Genomic DNA, 13011 nt, shown 5'->3' on the forward strand with positions numbered 1-13011 from the left:
TAATTGCCTGTAGGAAAGAGTCCTCAATTTGCCCTTATCAGCACGCACACGTGTGTACTGTGAATCAGCTACATACTTCTTGATTGCCAAGACACTTCATCCTGATCATCGCACAATGTTGATTGTAGTCATGCCTTGACCTAAACACTCCACAATTTGTTGCTTCTCAGCAGCCGACACATCCTTTTTCTTTCCCATTTTGGCAGAAAATGTAGGCTGCTTAATAATGTGAGAGAGCCTTCTTAAGTAGTCTTGCCTTTCATTGGACACACCTGCCAAACTAATTAGCACAGGTGTCTGCAATTGCTTACAGTGATATAAAGAGCCCTGACACACATCACCATCAATGAGTTTAACTGACAAACAAACAAATTCTTCCCTTATCACTCCTAAACACTTTTTGCATAATAATTTGGAACGCGGTGTACATGTGCTTTTCCACAAAACACCAGTGGTTCACGTAGTGAATCTTACAGTTCTAACTTGCCAACCGTGGTCTGTATGGAATTGTTCAATAAAGGGCCCAAAATTAAGATAACATAGATGGGAGAGGTCTCTATGAATAGGAATTCCTAAGTATTTGATACCCTGTGAGGGCCAGGCAAAGGGAAAGTTGGACTGGATGGAATCCTATATGGATTTAGGGAGGGAGACATCGAGGGCCTCAGACTTCGCTGCATTGATTTTAAAATTTTACCATGTAACAAAGTGATCTATTTCAGCCATAACAGCAGGGATGGATATATGTGATTGAGTGATATATACTAGGACATCATCAGCAAATAGAGAGCACTTGTACTCGGTGCCTCCCACCTCAATCCACCTAATATTGGGGTTATGGCGAATTGATGAGAGCAGGTGCTCCGTCACTAGGATGTATAAGAGAGGGGACAGAGGACATCCCTGCCTTGTCCCATTGGTGATTGTGAAAGGTGATGAAAATGTTCTGACGCACCCCCTGGGCCTTGGGACACCCGGAGCCGGACCCTTTTTGGTGGATGCTGGTGGTTGTAGTCTTCGTGGCGGCGATCCGGTTCCGTGGCTCAGGGCGGTCAAACCAGTGGCGGAACTATTTATGTGGTTTTGATGTTTAAATGTCCGACTACGCCACCCGTGGATTGCGGTCAGAGTGAACCGCTGCTACAGGGCAGACCGCTAAGGCTGGTGTTGTGGGTGCAGCAGAGCGTAGCATAACTCCCCACGGGAGGAGTATAGCCTCAGGGCAGTGTATGCGTAGGATGGGGGTGATGGTGCAGGGCAGCAGCAGTAACGACACGGAGTCAGTGATGCAGTTCAGGGCCTTTACTCACAGTTCTTATTATCCAGACCACGTCTGCAGGTAACGGCTGCCCACGTCGTACTGTGCTCACCAGGTGAGGGGCTCAGACAACTCCCAGATAACTTTGGAGCGCTTCACAGGACCCCCTTTGTGTGTCCTTTGTCTGGCCTTTCTTACCAACACTTCTGTCCGGCTGCCTCTGGCCTCCTCTTGGTAAACTTGGCGCCAGTTTCCCTGACCCTATGTCGTGCCTTCCTAGCGGGTGGAGCAAGGGGCTGCGCCACATAAAATGTCAGAGCCTCCGGTTTCTAGCTGAGGGTCGTTTCCTGCCTCCACTAGTTCGGGGACTGGTCTCCCCCTTTGGCCTGACCCCTCCACGCAGGTGGATTCGGGCGTGCGGTGGCGACTCACCCGTCCGCACCCCTGGGATCCCTTCATTCCTCGTTCCTGGAGCCTTCTCCGCTCCTCTTCCTTCCTTCTCCCTCTTGCAGGCCTGGGCCTCTGTTACTAGGCCCGCCTCTGGAGCAGAGCTCATGCAGAGCCCCTGCTCCCTGCCACTTCTGCTCAGACTTCTCTGCACTGAACTAAGATGGTGCCCACCTTTTATACTCCCTTCTCAATGCACCCAGGAACTGCTTCCTCCCTGCTCCTGCACTGCAGGGTTCCCCATCCTCAGTGTTCCCTCCCCCCACTCCAGCCAGGGACAGGGACTGTCGTGCCCATCTCAGGGGCATATTGGTCGCCCTGCCCCACGGCAATGTGGTGTAATGCATGCAGGTGTCGGGTCCTGATCCACACTCCATCCTTATCTGAGAGTGAGATATCACACCTCTGGGTGAGGTGCAATACGTCTGTAGCAACCGAGCCCTCGGTGCTACAGTTCCATTTATCTTCAGCCTAGGTGACGTATTGTGATACAGGGCCGTGATTTTGGCTATAAAAGGGTCCCCTAGACCCCTACCCCAAGCTTTTTAAGAGAATCATATATGGCGTGCCAGGAGACTCTATGGAATGCTTTCTCAGCATCCAACGAGAGTATCTACTTACAAATTTTTAACTGCATCTAGCCCAGGAAATACTTTGTGCCTAGTAGCAGTGTCTGCTAGTCAGCGGATTATCCCGGCTGTTAAGCAAGCTACACCACCTGTAGTTTGGACACTTAATTTTTTCAAAGGAAATGCTTCGGGACCACGGGATACTTAGTGAAGAGCATCAGGAGGCACCCCAAGGCATAGGGGCTGGGACTGGCACTAGGATGCCTTGCGGTGGACAGCCGAGCTCGATCCTTATAAAAGCTTTTTAACTGCAGCAGCTTTAGTGGACGCTACTGGAGCTGGAATTACGCGGCTGCTGGCATGAGACTTGCCCTCCAATAGATCCTTGTAAATGGATTTAAAGTGTATTCATTCAAATTAGAGGGACAATTTAAATTTAAAAGCTTAGAGCTGCCTCCACCACAGGGGGGCTCTCTCGACCCACCAGAGGACAGGCACCAGTATTGGGAGAGGGGGGCTGGCCGTCAGGGTTCACCGCGGCTCTGGCACAAACCCGGCGACACGGAGGTGGCACGGGCAGGAGCGGACTGGCCGTCTCGGCTTCTCACTTTTTGGATTTTAGAAGGGCATGACATGCCTATATCTGTGTCTCCCCCTCCTTTTACTCCTCCACCTCTTTTCTTTTCGCATGACTATATGTACTTGTCACTTTTCCATGTGTTAGTTGTGTCTTCTGAGCAGTTTGTCAGCTTTTGGACACCTTTGAAGGTGTTTTCTATGTGTTTCTATGTGTTTTTGTTTGCCTGCCATTGGTTTTAACGGTGTTCGAAGGTGTTCGACGAACAGTTCGACGAACAGTTCGGCGAACACACGGGTGTTCGACGAACCGAACCGAACTCGAACACTACGGGGGTGGCTCAACACTACTGCCCAGTACAAGCACTGTCCCTGCTACTAGTGAATTGGCGCACGCCAGTGTACAAGGGGCGTTGCCACATGATCTAGCATTTCCCAGATGGGAGGCTTCAGATTCGGCTGCTCCATTCAGCCCTGATTTCAACGCCATTCCTGGTATAAATGTGGAGGTGGAAGATTTTGGACCAATTCATTTTTTTAATTTGTTTTTACAGACAGCTTGCTAGAGCATATTGTCGTGCAAACAAATTTATACGCGTCCCAATTCATAAGCCAGAATCCCCGATCTTACTATGCTAGGGCAAATTTATGGACACCAACTAATGTCCCGGAAATAAAAAAATTTTTAGGACTTACATTTGCCATGGGGCTTGTTAAAAAACCGAGCATTCGATCCTACTGGTCCAACCACCCTGTTCAAGCCACCCCTATGTTTTCAGTCATTCTGCCTAGGACCCGTTATGAAATGCTCATGCGGTTTTGGCATTTTAACTGTTATGTTCTGCTACCAGAGCTAAGGAAAGAGAGGAGATCTGTCCCTACTTTAGAACTCAGCTGAATCCCTACGATGTAACAGGGAACCTGATCCTGCGATCAGACCTGCTAAAGTCCTAAGCTAGTCTGTACGGAGACCTATAGATGTGGGGAAGGAATCCCTACAAGTACTAAGGACTGGGAGGAAAATGGGACACCTCCTAACAGAAATAGTAGCAGACAGACGAACAAGCAAAATATATAGAACATAGAGGTCCGTAGACCAAGCAAACTAACAGAGTTAGATACAGAGCACAGGCTAGCTAGAAAGTAGTTATACAATGAAGTCCAGCAAAGCCAGAAGGGCGGAGCAGGATTAAATAGGCCAACAAGGTCATGTGACCAGCAAAGGAAAAAACCTAAGAGCAAGGTTCTAACAGTACACCCCCTTCTAAGAGGATCCTCCGGATCCCCTAGGACCAGGCTTATCAGGAAATCTCCTGTGAAACGCTCTGATAAGTCTGGACGCGGAAACATCATCTGACCTCACCCAAGAGTTATCCTCGCTTCCGAAACCTTTCCAGGCCACAAGATACTGCAAACTACCTCTATACCGTCTAGAGTTAAGGATGCGAGAAATTTCATATTCCCCGTCCTCCACCACCGGAGGAACAGAGGCAGAGGCGTCACCATCCGACACAACAGCTTTTTTTAACAGAGAGACATGAAATACCGGATTAATTCTCCAGGAGGTAGGAACCTCCAACCTAACAGCAGATTGGTTGACAACCTGAAGCACCTTAAAGGGCCCTACAAACTTGGGACCCAATTTCTTAGAAGGAATCCTCAACCGCAGATTCCTAGAGGACAACCAAACCATGTCACCAACAGCGAACAAAACCTCCTGTCGTTTCCTATCAAAGTAGTCTTTAGATTTTCTGTTGGCCTCCTGAAGATTACCACGCACATCCGTCCAAACTCTCTCCAAATCACCGGAAAAATTCTCCTCCTCAGGCACGGCAGATCCCAACTTGCAGAACGACCCAAACGACGGATGTCTCCCAGAACAACAAAAAAAAGGCGAACAACCAGCAGAAGAAGATGTATGATTGTTCAGAGCAAATTCAGCAAGTGGCAGAAACTCAGACCACCCCTCTTGATTGTCTGCCACAAAACAACGCAAGAACTGCTCAACATCCTGGTTTTTCCTTTCTGTCTGGCCATTAGATTCAGGATGATATCCGGACGAGAACGACAAATGAACTCCCAACCTGTCACAAAAGGCACGCCAAAAATGAGCCACGAACTGAGGACCCCTATCAGAAACAATGTCAGTAGGAACGCCATGAAGTCTGACAATTTCCTTGACAAAGGCCTTAGCGAGAGTTTTAGCGCAGGGCAGTTTGACGAAGGGAACCAAGTGACACATCTTGCTAAAACGGTCCACGACCACCCAGATGACAGTAAAACCCTCAGAGGGGGGAAGGTCAGTTATAAAGTCCATAGCCAAATGTGTCCAAGGAGCACTGGGAACCTCCAAAGGACAAAGCAACCCCGCAGCAGGAGTATGTGAGGACTTAGATCTAGCACATATAGTACATTGATGCACCCACTTAATGACCTCCTTCTGCCATCCAGGCCACCAAAAACTGCGACCCACCAGTCTCTTGGTCTCAGAGATTCCGGGATGACCTGCCAACCGAGATTCGTGACACTCAACAAACAAATCTCTCCTAAAGGTCCCAGGCACAAACAACCTCCCATGAGGAGTGTTAGATGGGGCATTCTCCTGTGCTTTAAGAATCTCATCTTCCAAAACGGAGTCCAAAGCAGCTATCACAACACCTTCTTGTAAAATGTTCTCCTCTTTCTCAGCACCGACTATGGGAGAAAAACTGCGAGACAAGGCATCCGCCTTAACATTCTTAGTACCAGGGATGTAAGTAACGGAGAAATTAAACAGCGAGAAAAACAGTGCCCACCTAGCCTGACGGGCATTCAGGCGCTTGGCAGCATCAAGATATATCAGATTTTTATGATCCGTAAGAACCTGAACGGGAAATTCCGCACCTTCCAAGAAGTGGCGCCAGTGTTCAAATGCGAGTTTAATAGCCAATAATTCCCGATTACCAATATCGTAATTCAGTTCAGTCTCCGAAATTTTTTTTGAAAAAAAGGCACAGGGATGTAATCCATCCCCGTTATCCTGAGACAATACTGCGCCAACCCCCACAGAGGAAGCATCAACCTCAACCAAAAACGGCTTAGTCACATCAGGCTGCATAAGGATGGGAGCAGAGGTGAACCTCTCCTTGAGATACACAAAAGCTTCAATGGCCTCAGAAGACCACTGAACCGCATCAGCACCTTTCCTGGTGAGATCGGTCAGAGGTTTGACAATACTAGAAAATTTTTTTATGAATTCTCTGTAATAATTGGCGAAACCTAAAAACCTCTGTATCGATTTCAAACAAATAGGCCTAGGCCATTCCTGTACAGCTTGAACTTTAACCGGGTCCATCTCAAAACCTTCGCTGGAGATAATGTAACCCAAAAAACTAATTCTCTGTACAGCGAACTCACATTTCTCCAGCTTAGCAAAAAGCGAATTGTCCATTAATAACTGTAATACCTCACGTACGCTCCGCCAATGAGACTCCAGATCCGGCGAATAAATCAAAATGTCATCCAAATACACAACCACATTTTTGCCGATCAAAGGTCTAAGGATGTCATTAATAAGATTCTGGAAAAATGCAGGAGCATTAGTAAGACCAAAAGGCATAACCAGATTCTCAAAATGACCCACAGGAGTGTTAAAAGCAGTCTTCCATTCGTCACCCTCCTTCATGCGCAACAGATTGTATGCCCCCTTAAGGTCAATTTTAGAGAACCACTTGGCCCCCATTAACTGGTTAAACAGATCAGGAATCAATGGCAGTGGGTAAGGATTGCGTACAGTAATTTTGTTAATCTCACGAAAATCCAGACAAGGACGTAAACCGCTGTCCTTTTTTTTTACAAAAAAAAATCCAACCGCCACAGGAGACTTAGAGGGCCTAATGTGACCGGCGGCCAAACTTGTCTGTATGTATTCCTCCAAAGCTTTCCTCTCAGGAATAGTAAGGTTAAATAAACGACTTTTAGGAAGAGTCGCTCCAGGGACAAATTCAATAGAACAATCATAGTCTCTATGGGGAGGCAAAACCTGCGATTCCTTCTCAGAAAAAACTCTCCAAAAATCCTGAATAGGAACAGGCAATTCTCCCCTATCCAAAGCTGCAATACACCCATTACAACACTTGTCATAACATTTATGGCTCCAGGATTTAATTTCACTGGTAGACCAATCCAGTACAGGATTGTGAAATTTTAACCAGGGCAATCCCAATATTACTGGAGAAGGCAAGTTATTCAAAACTACCAAATCCAATTTCTCATGGTGAACACCATTAATAGTGAGAGGAAATTCACAGACCTTGAGAGTAATATTCTTCAAAGGGGAACCATCCACAGAAACCACAGCAATGGGGGATGATAAAGGTTCGGGTTTTAAATTGAGTCTTTCCAAGAATCCCCCATCAATTACATTCAGAGTAGACCCACAATCAACAAACACCCGAAATTCCATTAATTTTTCCTGAGCAATCGTGGAAGCAGCTAAAAATACACCCTTGGAATTTAAACAGGCAATACGGGCATGACTGACCATTTTTTTTTCTTTCTTCATACGAAGCTCACAGCCTTTAATCAAATGACCAGATTTTCCGCAATAGAAACACAAGCCTTCAAAAAATCTACGGTCTTTTTCTTGAGAGCGAGGTGCCACCGATCCAATCTCCATCGGTTCACCACTGTTAGTACACACATTCTCATAACCAGAAACTGACATAGCAGAGGATTTGCTCTCATTAACCCTTGCACGCAGTCTCCTATCCACCCGTATAGCTAATTGCATAGCCTGTTGCAAATCTTCAGGTGTAGGATAAGCAATTAGCAGGTCTTTAACCCTTTCATTGAGCCCAGCAAGAAATAGACTTTTCAGACCAGAATCGTTCCACCCTGTTTGAGTAGACCAACGACGGAAATGAGTACAATATTTTTCCACATTACCTGATCCCTGTTTCAAACGTCTCAACTCAGTCTCAGCTGATGCGACACGGTCAGGATCATCATATAATAGTCCCAAAGCAGAAAAAAAACTATCCACTGATCTGAAGCATGTATCACTAGGTTGCAAAGAAAAGGCCCACTCCTGAGGCTCTTTGCGCAAAAGTGACATTATGAACCCTATGCGCTGGGATTCATCCCCAGAGGACTTGGGTCTCAAACGAAAATACAATAAGCAAGCATTTTTAAATGAAAAAAATTCTCGGTGTTCACCAAAAAATAAATCCGGCAAACATACCTTAGGCTCCAAGAAATGTGCTTCAGGACAGTTACTCACGTGCTGACGGAGCTCGGCCACCTCCAGAGAGAGTCCCTGCAGGCGATGAGCCAAATCCTGAACCGACACCATGATGGAACAGAAAAATCTTTCCTTAGAGAATTTGCAGGCTGGACTTACTGTTATGTTCTGCTACCAGAGCTAAGGAAAGAGAGGAGATCTGTCCCTACGTTAGAACTCAGCTGAATCCCTACGAGGTAACAGGGAACCTGATCCTGCGATCAGACCTGCTAAAGTCCTAAGCTAGTCTGTACGGAGACCTTTAGATGTGGGGAAGGAATCCCTACAAGTACTAAGGACTGGGAGGAAAATGGGACACCTCCTAACAGAAATAGTAGCAGACAGACGAACAAACAAAATATATAGAACATAGAGGTCCATAGACCAAGCAAACTAACAGAGTTAGATACAGAGCACAGGCTAGCTAGAAAGTAGTTATACAATGAAGTCCAGCAAAGCCAGAAGGGCGGAGCAGGATTAAATAGGCCAACAAGGTCATGTGACCAGCAAAGGAAAAAACCTAAGAGCAAGGTTCTAACATTAACGACAATAGTCAATGCCTGCCCAGAAATGCCCCAGAACATGACAGGTTATATAAAATTAGACCCATCATTGAAAATTTGTCAGAAAAATTCTTAAGCCTCTACACCCCAACACAAAATATTTCTATAGACGAGTCCCTTGTAAAATTCAAAGGAAGACTGCACCTCAAGCAATTTATCCCATCTAAAAGGGCAAGGTTTGGAATAAAGCTCTATAAAATGTGCGAAAGTTCAACCGGATACACATCCGCTTTTCGCATATATGAGGGAAAGATAGCCAACTAAACCCACCAGGATGCCCTACTTATCTGGGGACATCTGGAAAAATTGTTTGGGAGCTGATAAGTCCATTTTTTCAAAAAGGCTACAATCTATATGTGGACAATTATTACACCAGCATACCCCTATTTAAAAGTCTGGTTGAACACAACATCGGGGCTTGTGGGACCATCCGTAAAAACCGTCAGGGGTTTCCACAACCATTGGTCAACCAAAAGTTTCAAAAGGGGCAGTCAGGGGCTGTACGCAACGGAGAGCTGCTTGCCCTGAAATATAGGGATAAGAGGGATATTTTTGTCCTCAGCTCGATCCACACAGATGCCACAAGGGCCACTGTAGAACTAGGATCCACCACTCCGAAGCAAAAACCTGTGTCAGTCATTGACTACAACAAACACATGGGGGGTGTGGACCTTCCAGACTAGGTTCTACAGCCATACCAGGTATCAAGAAAGTCCTATACCTGGTATAAAAAGTTGGTTATTTGTTTGTTTCAGGTGGCCACATACAATTCTTTTGTGTTGTACAAAAAAGCAGGAAATTCAGATCCTTTTCTTGATTATCAAGAAAAGGTAATTGAAAATCTTGTCTTTCAAAGTGTTAGCCCCGCTCATCCATTAGAATCTGAGGATGTGAAAAGACTCACTGAGCGACATTTTATTGCACTTATTCCAGCAACGGAAACAAGAAAGAACCCCCAGAAAAGATGTCGTGTATGTACTAAGAGAGGAATGAGGCGTGATACCCGCTACTATTGCCCACAATGCCCATCATTGCCAGCCTTATGCGTCACTGACTGCTTTAAAATCTTCCACACAGAACCACGTTTTTAAACTGTAAAAATGTATCCCAATTTGTCATTCAAACATTTGGTTCATTTAGTGAATGACACATTCGAGTAGAGCTCACTTAATTTCCAGGGGGGGTTCTCCAGAATCTAAACCTTCCATTGCGTGCTTGTTTCTGGAAATCATCCATTGAGTTAAAATGGTCACTAAACCCATAGATGAATTCCCAGAGGGGTTTCATTTCCAAAATGGGGTCACTTCAGGGGGGATTCTTTAGCACTGGTACTCTGAAAAGTGCCAGAACAGCATAATCCCCCCTGAAGTGACCCCATTATAGAAATGACACCTCTGTGGGAATTCATCTATGGGTTTAGTGACCATTTACCTATCTACTTATTTTCCCACCACTAGATTAATTTATACAGAGGAGTAGATTGTAAAATTCGGTCACTTGTTGTGGGTTTCCTCTGTTTAGGCACCTCAGGGGCTCTCCAAATGCAACATGGCGTCCGCTATCCATTCCAGTCAAATTTCCATTCCAAAAGTCAAATGGCGCTCCTTACCTTCCAAGCCATGCCGTGCGCCCAAACAGTGGCTTTGCACCACATATGGGGTATCAGCGTGCTCAGGAGAAATTGCACAACACATTTTGGGGTCCATTTTTTCTGGCTGCCCTTGTGAAAATTAAAAATTTGAGGCTAAAGTAGCAGTTTTGTGTTAAAAATGTGTTTTTTTATTTTCACACTTCAACATTATAAAATTCTGTGAAGCCCCTGGGGGTTCAAGGTGCTCACCACACATCTAGATAAGTTCCTTGAGGGGTCTAGTTTCCAAAATGGGGTCACTTGTTGGGTGTTTCCTCTGTTTAGGCACCTCAGGGGCTCTCCAAATGCAACATGGCGTCCGCTATCCATTCCAGTCAAATTTCCATTCCAAAAGTCAAATGGCGCTCCTTACCTTCCAAGCCATGCCGTGCGCCCAAACAGTGGCTTTGCACCACATATGGGGTATCAGCGTGCTCAGGAGAAATTGCACAATACATTTTGGGGTCCATTTTTTCTGGCTGCCCTTGTGAAAATTAAAAATTTGAGGCTAAAGTAGCAGTTTTGTGTTAAAAATGTGTTTTTTTATTTTCACACTTCAACATTATAAAATTCTGTGAAGCCCCTGGGGGTTCAAGGTGCTCACCACACATCTAGATAAGTTCCTTGAGGGGTCTAGTTTCCAAAATGGGGTCACTTGTTGGGGGTTTCCTCTGTTTAGACACCTCTGGGGCTCTCCAAATGCAACATGGCGTCCGCTATCCATTCCAGTCAAATTTCCATTCCAAAAGTCAAATGGCGCTCCTTACCTTCCAAGCCATGCCGTGCGCCCAAACAGTGGCTTTGCACCACATATGGGGTATCAGCGTGCTCAGGAGAAATTGCACAACACATTTTGGGGTCCATTTTTTCTGGCTGCCCTTGTGAAAACTAAAAATTTGAGGTTAAAGTAGCAGTTTTGTGAAAAAAAGTTAAATGTTCATTGTTTTCTTCCACATTCCAAAAATTCCTGTGAAGCACCTGAAGGGTTAATAAACTTCTTGAATGTGGTTTTGAGCACCTTGAGGGGTGCAGTTTTTAGAATGGTATCACTTTTGGGTATTTTCTGTCATAAAGGCTCCTCAAAGTCACTTCAAATAAGGTGTGGTCCCTAAAAAAAATGTTTTTGTAAATTTTGTTGTAAAAATGAGAAATCGCTGGTCAACTTTTAACCCTTATAGCTTCCTAACAAAAAAAAATTTTGGTTCCAAAGTTGTGCTGATGTGAAGTAGACATGTGGGCAATGCTATTTATTAACTATTTGTGTGATATATCTCTCTGATTAAAGGGCATGAAAATTCAAAGTTTGAAAATTGCAAAATTTTCAAAATTTTCGCCAAATTTCCGATTTTTTCACAATCAAACGCAAGTGATATCAAAGAAATTTTACCACTATCATGAAGTACAATATGTCACAAAAAAACCTTCTCAGAATCAGGGGGATCCGTTGAAGCGTTCCAGAGTAATTACCTCATAAAGTGACAGTGATCAGAATTGAAAAAATTGGCCCGGTCACGAATAGAGATGAGCGGTGTTCGACTAGAACTGTTCGCCAATCTCAAATTCGAGCTGTTTTGGGTGGTGTTCGAGTTGTTCGACGACCCCGAACGATTTGCAAAAAATTCGGCTGTTCGAGGTTATGTTCGATAACTGTTCGTGCACCAAAAGCGTGTCCTGCATGTCTGGCGCTATTTAGAGCACCAATCATGCAGGGATTGTCTGCCACTCACTGTAATGCCACAGCCATGGTGGTTGTGGCATTACAGTGATTGCCCAAATCGATGGGAACAGTGCTCACAGTGAAACATGAAAAGCCGGCAATTCAGCAGCGGCATACACCGGTACCCGACAATTTAGAACCGAAAGAATAGAGCTTCACACATAGATTAGATAGATAGAAACATGTCAGTCACACATATAAGAAGCACAGTGACAGTGTTGCTTACTGTACTTGTCATTTAGTGTAAAGGATTTATCAAAAAATTAATAGTGTTTTCATGCACCGTCTCTTTAAGAAAGCCGGCCGGCAATTCAGCATCTGTACCCGACAATTTAGAATAGAAGGAATAGAGAATCACACATAGATTAGATAGATAGAAACATGTCAGCCACATATATACGAAGTACAGTGACAGTGTTGCTTACTGTACTTGTCATTTAGTGTAAAGGATTTATTAAAAAATATAATAGTGTTTTCATGCACCGTCTCTTTAAAAAAGCCGGCCGGCAATTCAGCAGCGGTACCCGACAATTTATAACAGACAGAATAGAGCTTCACACATAGATTAGATAGATAGAAACATGTCAGTCACATATATATGAAGTACAATGACAGTGTTGCTTACTGTACTTGTCATTTACTGCAAAGGATTTATTAAAAAAAATAATAGTGTTTTCATGCACCGTCTCTTTAAAAAAGCCGGCCGGCAATTCAGCATCTGTACCCGACAATTTATAACAGACAGAATAGAGCTTCACACATAGATTAGATAGATAGAAACATGTCAGTCACATATATAATAAGTACAGTGACAGTGTTGGTTACTGTACTTGTCATTTAGTATTAAAATAAAGGATTTATTATTAAAAAAAATTGGCGTGGGATTCCCCGTAATTTTAGTCTCTAGCGAGGTTAAGCAGACAGCTGGGGCAGATGTTTGAAGCCTGGGAAGGGGGTAATACCCACGGAGCTTCCCAGGCTACTAATATCA

The sequence above is a fragment of the Phyllobates terribilis genome, unplaced genomic scaffold (assembly GCF_046119375.1).
Source record: "Phyllobates terribilis strain yellow unplaced genomic scaffold, ASM4611937v1 Scaffold_4__5_contigs__length_816908805, whole genome shotgun sequence".
Lineage (NCBI taxonomy): Eukaryota > Metazoa > Chordata > Amphibia > Anura > Dendrobatidae > Phyllobates > Phyllobates terribilis.